Source organism: Xyrauchen texanus, chromosome 12, assembly GCF_025860055.1.
Source record: "Xyrauchen texanus isolate HMW12.3.18 chromosome 12, RBS_HiC_50CHRs, whole genome shotgun sequence".
Classification (NCBI taxonomy): domain Eukaryota; kingdom Metazoa; phylum Chordata; class Actinopteri; order Cypriniformes; family Catostomidae; genus Xyrauchen; species Xyrauchen texanus.
In genome coordinates, this window is record NC_068287.1 from 47,394,609 (window position 1) to 47,404,983 (window position 10,375).

Sequence of the window (10,375 nt, forward strand, 5' to 3'; positions counted from 1 at the left end):
CCTGCTTCATGTTGGACTCCACTGCTACATGTCGCTGAATGATGATGACTAAATCGCGGTCGATTGATGGACTACGATCGTGAAATGGAATGCATAGACTAACTATTGCCCACAAAAGCCTTCGTCGGCCAATTGACAGGGACACTTGCATCTATGTGAACCTCTACAATTAATCTAGATGGACTTCAAAGACTTTGGTCATTAATCTTTCAGTTCAAACACAATCGATTTTTACTCACTGACACCTTAACACTTAGTTTAATAATTTTAAAACATGATTTTAACTATACACAAGTAATATTTACATTATATTCATGATGTTAGCCAGAGGGGAACTGGCCCCCACAGTAAGTCTGGTTTCTCCCAAGGTTATTTTTCTCCATTAATCTACATCTTATGGAGTTTTGTGTTCCTTGCCACAGTCGCCTACGGCTTGCTCACTGGGGTTATTAACTCTTTCCCTGCCAGCGTTTAAAAAAAAAAAAAAAAAAAGTTACCAGCCACGCCAGGGTTTTTGACGATTTTCGTAAAACTTTAATGGCCCACAGAATATTTAATTCCATGAATATATGAAGATGCTATATATCAAAATAAAGATCTGAGCCTCACTTTTAGGCAAATAAAAAACGATTTTATTTTATCTTCATTTGTTATTTTTAATGCCATTAAGGCATTAAAGGTAGGCTTTGTCAAAAACAACATTTCGGACAAAAGCTGAGAAAAAGGCATTTCTATCTACATTTTGAGCTACATTCTCAAAACTCCACTTTACGTTTAAGACGATCGCAGTCTGTTTCTTTGATCAAAGAGTTGCGTACTCTTTCAAACATGCGTGCGGGTCTTTCTTACCGTATTCCACCTAAAACACGGATACCAGGAAAATTCCGTGTTTGGCGGGAAGCTTTTTTCATAAAACCCGGAAATTCCGTGTTTGGAAGGGAAAGAGTTAATATAATTATCATTTAATTATTTTTAAACCATTAAAATCAAATTTTGTCTAAATTACACAATGATGATTAATCGACTTTATGGACGTTGCAGTTTTTGTCGTCTGTTAATGCTGATGTTCTGTGAAGCTGCTTTGAAACGATGTGTGTTGTGAAAGGCGCTATACAAATAAAATTGAATTGAATTGAATTGAACTGCAGATCTATTTGCCTGCAAACCACTCTCAACACGCCAGAGACAGACCAGCCCGAATACCTGCAGCTGACGTCATCATTTACCCACTCTCATGTCGTTCCAAAGCCGCATGACAGTCTCAGTCACCATCCACTTTCACCATATGGACAAAACAGGCCATGAAAGTGAATGGTGACTGACGCATTCATTTTTGGGTCATTTGTGTTATTCAGAACAGTTTATTAACCAAACGTATTATTAACATATGACACTGTTTTATGAACACATTAATACACAAAAAAGAAGAGCAGAGGAAATATATGTAGACGAATGATGAAAAATCTCCCAAAAACAAATATGCAAATGAAAATATTTCAAATATTATAATATAAAAAAAAAAAGGTTTTTTTTAGGCATGACAGAGGAATGACAATTAAAGCATTTCAAAACTGATTTCAGCCCATATGATGGACTTTAACTGTACTTAATCAATCCATTATCTACACTGAACAAATATATGCATGCGCTCGAAAACTTGAATTCAGGATATATAACTGGCATTTTGAATAAAGCTGGTATTGATGGGGTTTTCCTGATTTGATTTGGATATTAATACAATTTGATCAATTCTGATCAATTTTGGCATCTTTCAGTTTTAATGTTAATTTTGCTTTCATACTGTATGAAAGAAATTCTGATGCTGTTTAAAATATTAATTTTACAAACTAACAAAAGCGCCCAAACTGCAGTTCAATCGCTGTTATTCAGCAGATATAATAATCAACACAACACTTGAAAGTGATATTTATACAGCATTAATATTGAGGACTCTTAAGGTCTTCAGTTGGTGTATTTAGTTGCCGTTTAGATGTTCTGTATTTTATAATCAGATTATATTCTTCAATCATCAGACGTCAACAGGTTGTCCAGTTTTGGTGGTGACGAGGGCGGAGTCTCCCAATTCTGTTGCTGGAAGCGGCAGTCCATGCTCCGCCCACCCATTACACATGCTCCGCCCACATGTCCCCTCACTGACTGGCACTTCCTGTGTCTTTCCGTTGAGGTGCAGACAGGGAGAGAGCACTTCCTCTTCCTGTTGTACGGCTGCCGTGGTGCGAGATGTTGAGTCTTTCTCACCTGCTGATAAATGAAGGAGTTACTCATAACAAACATCATGTTTGCACAGCTCAATTCATTCAGTACTAATGAGTCATTTAGATAACAACTGACAGTTTAGTCCCGCTGATATGTAATGTCACCTGCTGGAAGACAAACTTACACTGCCTTCATATGCTATCGAATATTTGAATATACAGCAATGTGCATGTGAACAGCCCTTATAACTGTATAAAGTGTGTAGGGATGGTAATTACTCATTGTTTGTTAGTTGTTGCAGTGTTTGTCATTTGCATTAATGCATATCTCTGTTTCTTGCATACTGTATATGTGTATCATTGTATAGTTTGTACATGGAGATATAAAAATATCCTGAACGTGACATACTCATGACTATAACTTCAGTGTAACCATGACGATCAGCAACAAAAACGATCCGCATAACCAACAAAACTAGGTTATTCTGGTTAACATGGTCTTTCTGGTGTCCACATCTGGCTTCGTAGTTTAACCAGGAAGCATTGTTGGTTAACCACTAGCGTTACCAAACAGAACACAAACTCTGATAATGGCTCGACAAATGCTTGACTGGAAGATTAAAATAGTTTTAAAGTTTGATGCTAATACAGACAGACAGACAGATAGATAGATAGACAGATAGATGATTGACAGACAGACAGATAGTTGATTGACAGACAGACAGATAGAGAGACAGACAGATAGATGATTGACAGACAGACAGATAGATAGATAGATGATTGACAGACAGACAGACAGATAGATAGATGATTGACAGACAGACAGATAGATATATACATAGACAGACAGATAGATAGATAGACAGACAGATAGATGATTGACAGACAGACAGACAGACAGACAGATAGATAGATGATTTACAGACAGACAGATAGATAGACAGACAGATAGATGATTGACAGACAGATAGATAGATAGATGATTGACAGACAGACAGATAGACAGACAGATAGATGATTGACAGAGACAGACAGATAGATAGATAGATGATTGACAGACAGACAGACAGATAGATAGATAGACAGACAGATAGATGATTGATAGACAGACAGACAGACAGACAGATAGATAGATAGATGATTGACAGACAGATAGACAGACAGATAGATGATTGACAGACAGACAGACAGATAGACAGACAGATAGATGATTGATTGACAGACAGACAGACAGATAGACAGATAGATAGATGATTGACAGACAGACAGATAGACAGACAGATAGATGATTGATTGACAGACAGACAGATAGACAGACAGATAGATGATTGACAGACAGACAGACAGATAGATGATTGATTGACAGACAGACAGACAGATAGATGATTGACAGACAGATAGCTAGATAGATGATTGACAGACAGACAGCCAGACAGATAGATAGATAAATGATTGACAGACAGACAGATAGATAGATGATTGACAGACAGACAGACAGACAGATAGATGATTGACAGACAGACAGATAGATAGATAGATAGATGATTGACAGACAGACAGACAGACAGATAGATGATTGACAGACAGACAGATAGATATACACATAGACAGACAGATAGATAGATAGACAGACAGATAGATGATTGACAGACAGACAGATAGATAGATGATTTACAGACAGACAGATAGATAGACAGACAGATAGATGATTGACAGACAGACAAACAGATAGATAGATGATTGACAGACAGACAGACAGACAGATAGATGATTGACAGACAGACAGACAGACAGATAGATAGATAGATGATTGACAGACAGACAGACAGATAGATAGATGATTGACAGACAGATAGACAGACAGATAGATGATTGACAGACAGACAGACAGACAGATAGATAGATAGACAGACAGATAGATAGATGATTGACAGACAGACAGACAGACAGATAGATGATTGATTGACAGACACACAGATAGACAGACAGATAGATGATTGACAGACAGACAGACAGATAGATGATTGACAGACAGATAGACAGACAGATAGATGATTGACAGACAGACAGACAGACAGATAGATAGATAGACAGACAGACAGATAGATAGATAGATGATTGACAGACAGACAGACAGACAGATAGATGATTGATTGACAGACACACAGATAGACAGACAGATAGATGATTGACAGACAGACGACAGACAGATAGATGATTGACAGACAGACAGATAGACAGACAGATAGATGATTGATTGACAGACAGACAGATAGACAGACAGATAGATGATTGACAGACAGACAGACAGACAGATGATTGATTGACAGACAGACAAACAGATAGATGATTGACAGACAGACAGACAGACAGCTAGACAGATGATTGACAGACAGACAGATATATAGATAGATGATTGAAAGACAGACAGACAGATAGATAGATGATTGACAGACAGACAGACAGACAGATAGATGATTGATTGACAGACAGACAGACAGATAGATGATTGACAGACAGACAGACAGACAGACAGATAGACAGACAGATAGATGATTGATTGACAGACAGACAGATAGACAGACAGATAGATGATTGACAGACAGACAGACAGATAGATAGATGATTGACAGACAGACAGATAGATATATACATAGACAGACAGATAGATAGATAGACAGACAGATAGATGATTGACAGACAGACAGACAGATAGATAGATGATTTACAGACAGACAGATAGATAGACAGACAGATAGATGATTGACAGACAGACAGACAGATAGATAGATGATTGACAGACAGACAGACAGACAGATAGACAGATAGATGATTGACAGACAGACAGACAGATAGATAGATAGATGATTGACAGATAGACAGACAGATAGATAGATAGATGATTGATAGACAGACAGATAGATAGATAGATGATTGACAGACAGACAGATAGACAGACCGATAGATGATTGACAGACAGACAGACAGACAGATAGACAGACAGATAGATGATTGATTGACAGACAGACAGACAGATAGACAGACAGATATATGATTGACAGACAGACAGACAGACAGACAGATAGATAGATGATTGACAGACAGACAGAGAGATAGATAGACAGATAGACAGACAGATAGATTGACAGACAGATAGATGATTGACAGACAGACAGACAGACAGAGAGATAGATAGACAGACAGACAGACAGACAGACAGATAGATAGACAGATAGATGATTGACAGACAGACAGATAGATGATTTACAGACAGACAGATAGATAGACAGACAGATAGATGATTGACAGACAGATAGATAGATGATTGACAGACAGACAGACAGACAGACAGATAGACAGACAGATAGATGATTAACAGACAGACAGACAGATAGATAGATAGATGATTGACAGATAGACAGACAGATAGATAGACAGAAAGATAGATGATTGATAGACAGACAGATAGATAGATAGATGATTGACAGACAGACAGATAGACAGACCGATAGATGATTGACAGACAGACAGACAGACAGATAGACAGACAGATAGATGATTGATTGACAGACAGACAGACAGATAGACAGACAGATATATGATTGACAGACAGACAGACAGACAGACAGATAGATAGATGATTGACAGACAGACAGAGAGATAGATAGACAGATAGACAGACAGATAGATTGACAGACAGATAGATGATTGACAGACAGACAGAGAGATAGATAGACAGACAGACAGACAGACAGACAGATAGATAGACAGATAGATGATTGACAGACAGATAGATAGATGATTGACAGACAGACAGACAGACAGACAGACAGACAGACAGACAGACAGACAGATAGATAGATAGACAGACAGATAGATAGATAGATAGACAGACAGATAGATTGACAGACAGAGAGATAGATTGACAGACAGAGAGACAGATAGATAGATAGATAGATAGATAGATGATTGACAGACAGACAGAGAGATAGATAGACAGACAGACAGACAGACAGATAGATAGATAGATAGATAGATAGATGATTGACAGACAGACAGACAGAGAGATAGATAGACAGACAGACAGACAGATAGACAGACAGATTTGTATTAACGCACATCCAGTTGGCCTGTTTGAACATTCGATCAATGTAAGCCTGTGGGATTTTTGTCAAGTCAACATAATAATGATTATTTTCAGACATATTCCACAAAACTCGAACAAACAGACAGTCCTGCCCCCAAAGGCCATTGGTTGAGTCAGTCTTGTTTTGTTGGGCTGGACGGTTCGCTCACAACAAACAGAGACCGCTTTGAGAGCATCATACATCACTTTTAGCTGAATGGTTTGCTTATAGTTGAATCTGAGCTGGGACAGATGTTTGACTAACACTCAGAGATCTTCTGCGTCACAGAGTGAAGATGACTTTACTGTGATTCTGATTCATACAGTGATTCAAAATGAGACACATTTCTCACCTGAGTTTCCTGTAATCAATGTCAAACTACTGACGCGGACACTCGTGTTTGTTTACTGTCCGTGAAGCTTTAATCATTACTGCAGTGTCAGAAAAGAATACGGCTCGTCAAATCCTCAAAGATAAAACAACTGCGTCATTTCTGTTGAGTTTTTGTCCCCTTATGACTTCTGAACTCGCTGGCCTCTTACTGTCAAACCTTCAAACTGTTGAGGTTAAATTTAACACAAGTGTCGTTGTGTTCTTCCTCTGAGAGCTGCAGACCTGCGTCCTGAGGATGTGTGTGTGTAACGGAGACATGAGAAATGGGGGCGTCCCTGAAGACCCCAAATTACACACACCCGCCGGAGGAACAGAAACTCACTATAGTTTAGCTGTAGTTTGGGGAAAATATTGTTCCCTGAAGTGATTTGGGGACGTCCTCAATTGGAAAATTGATTTATAAATAAAGCAAATACTTCTTTTAAATAACCACAAATTAAACTGTAGTATATAGTGATCATCTTTACACACACACAGTACTGTATGTTCTCATTAGCACAATGTGTTTTTAATCCTTGTGCGACATTCAAAACATTTTTGTCTTTTTCATTTTTGTTATTTCGATCATTTCGGCTGTGTTGATGCCAACGGCATATAGTTTGCCAACGCTGTGTATTTTTGGGGTAATTTAGATATTTCAACCTCAGTTCCTATACTGCATCTATAACACACTGTGTACACAAAATAGTTTCACTCAGGACCTTCAGGTCAAAAAAGTCCCCATTGAAACCCATTAAAACTGCAATATTTGATCCCAAAGGAGACTCACAGCATGTGGAGGCTCATGCTACTCTCCGCTACTCTCAGAGTGTGTGTGTTTGCGCATGTGTGTGTGTGTATGCGTGTGTGTGTCGCGCGCGCGCGTGTGTGTGTGCGCGCATGTATGTGTGTGTGTGCGTGAGTGTACGTGCTTGCATGCGCATGTGTGAGCGTGTGTGAGTATGTGTGTGTGTGCGTAAGTGTGTGTGTGTGCGTGAGTGTACGTGCTTGCATGCGCATGTGTGAGCGTGTGTGAGTATGTGTGTGTGTGTCAGTGAATGTGTGTGTGTGTGCGTAAGTGTGTGTGTGTGCGTAAGTGTACGTGCTTGCATGCGCATGTGTGAGCGTGTGTGAGTATGTGTGTGAGTGAGTGTGTGTGTGTATGTGCGTGAGTGTACGTGCTTGCATGCGCATGTGTGAGCGTGTGTGAGTATGTGTGTGTGTGTGAGTGAGTGTGTGTGTGTGTGTGTGTGTGCGTATGTGTGGGCTTGTTTATGTGGTTTATGAGAACATTTTTTAGGTTACAAATTAGTAATTACAAGGTTATTATGCTATAAATGTGGTTTATGAGGACATTTCTATTGTCCCCATAATTCAAATCGCTTAAAAATCATACTAAACAATGTTTTATTGAAAATGTAAAAATGCAGAAAGTTTTTTGTGAGGGTTAGGTTTAGGGGTAGGGTTAGGGTTAGGGTATAGAATCTATAGTTTGTACAGAATAAAAATCATTATGTCTATGGAGAGTCCTCATAAGGATAGCTGCACCAACATGTGTGTGTGTGCGTGTGTGTGTTAGGGTGTGTGTGAGTGTCAGTGTGTGTCTGTGTGTGTGTGAGTGTGTGTGCATGTGTATTGATAAGTGTGTGTGTGTGTGTATGAGTGTGTGTGTGTGAGTGTGTGTATGTGTGTGTGTGTGAGTGTGTGTGTGTGTGCATGCATATTGATGAGTGTGTGTGTGTGTGTGTGTCTGTGTGTGCGTGTGTGCATGCGTATTGATGAGTGTGTGTGTGTGTGCATGTGTGTGAGTGTTTGTGTCTGTGTGTGTGAGTGTGTGTGTGTGTGAGTGTGTGTGTCTGTGTGTGTGTGTGTGCATGCGTATTGATGAGTGTGTGTTTGTCTGTGTGTGTCTGTGTGTGTGTGTGAGTCTGTGTGTGTGTGTGTGTGTGTGTGTGTGTGAAATACAACAGTGGCATTATATAAACAAACTGTCATTTAAAGGGTTAAATCCTGACAATGAATTAATATTTGGTAGTTATGATCAGGACTGATTTTGGTTAAAAATATTAACTCACTGAAAGTGGAAAATAATATTAATAAATAATATTATTGTGGCAGTTTTTTGACGTAGACATCTTTTTCCTCAAAGGACTTCTGAGTAACTTCTGAGTAACACACAAGGGTTAATTTGTGTTCTTAGTAGAAAATATAGTTTTGCGCTGTAAAGTTAGTTAGGTCAGTAGTGTTGTGTCTTACCTGTGTTCTGTGAGGTCCTGTTGTGATGTCTACAGATAATGAACCAGAACAGCAGAACCAGAAACGAGCTGCTCAAGACTAGACCGACACAGATCCACACGCTGGGACTAACGGCAGGCCAGGACTCGCCTGGACCTCTGGTGCTCACCACGGGCTTCAGAACATGCTGAGGAACTTCTGCAGACACACAACAGAACATCTGTACACACATCATACATGACCGGCGAAAGACACTTAAGATCAGTGAAGATTCAAACAAGCCAAACATCTAAGCTAGCCACCAGGCAGGTCTAGTTGGATGGTTTTAAAGGGTTTTGGGCACTTCTGATCTGGACTAGCCTCTGGTCTTAATAATGGACATTATAAATGGCATGTAATGGTCATTACTCACCGGTGACGGGTGAAGGTGTCAACCCCAGGGAGTTGTGAGAAATGCAGAGTTTGAGCAGAGAGTCCCACACAGAACCAGAAGGACACGATCTCCTCTCCATCACAAACACTGAAGACCTGATACAAGACTGAGAGTAATGACACTGATACTGACAGAAAGAGAGAGAGAGAGAGAGCAACAGGAATGTTTCACTTCTTCATTTATGATGTAGGAAAGAGTGAATCACTGACAGAGTCTCTAGAGAGACACAGAAGAAAAAAGGACAGAGATACAGCTAGAGTTTGAACTTTAATTTAGGTCAGATTATTTTACATTCAGATAAACACACCAACGGACAGACAGATAAAACAAGATCAAATATGGCGTGGTGTAGCGGTCAGACTCAGGTTACTGGAAGGTTGCAGGTTCAGCCTCATCAACCCAACGTCACACTAAACAAGCTATTTTCAAGTTTGCGAATGAATCACTCTTTTGATTTGGTTATTTTCAGTGAATGCGTCAAACAGGTTTGTACTATATCGTTCGGACATCTCTCACACCTGGAGCGATTTCTCACTCAGTAAAACAACAACTCACAACAAAGAGAACAAACTGAGCAAAACCTGCAAGAGCATTGAATAAACAGATAGTCCCGCCCCCAACTCACGCCATTGGTCGAGTCAATGTTGCTGTCTCACTTGAGACGGGTCACTCAAAACAAACACAGGAGTTTTTCAAGCACCACAGAGACAGTGTTGTTTACAGTTTTTCAGAAAATGATCCTATGAATGTCTCATGGTTGTTTCTGCATATTAAGATGGAATAGAAGAAAGTATTTTAACACCATAAATTAAAGTTTTCCAACCAAAACAACAACAACTGTAGCTACATGAATGTACTTAAAATAGCTTTTCATTACCATGTTTTTTTGGACATGTACACTGCAATCACATGTACGGTAATCATTTAGTACCCCTGCTATTACCATCTGACCACGGTAGTGCCAATGCAGGCTACTTATGCCAAAGAAACTT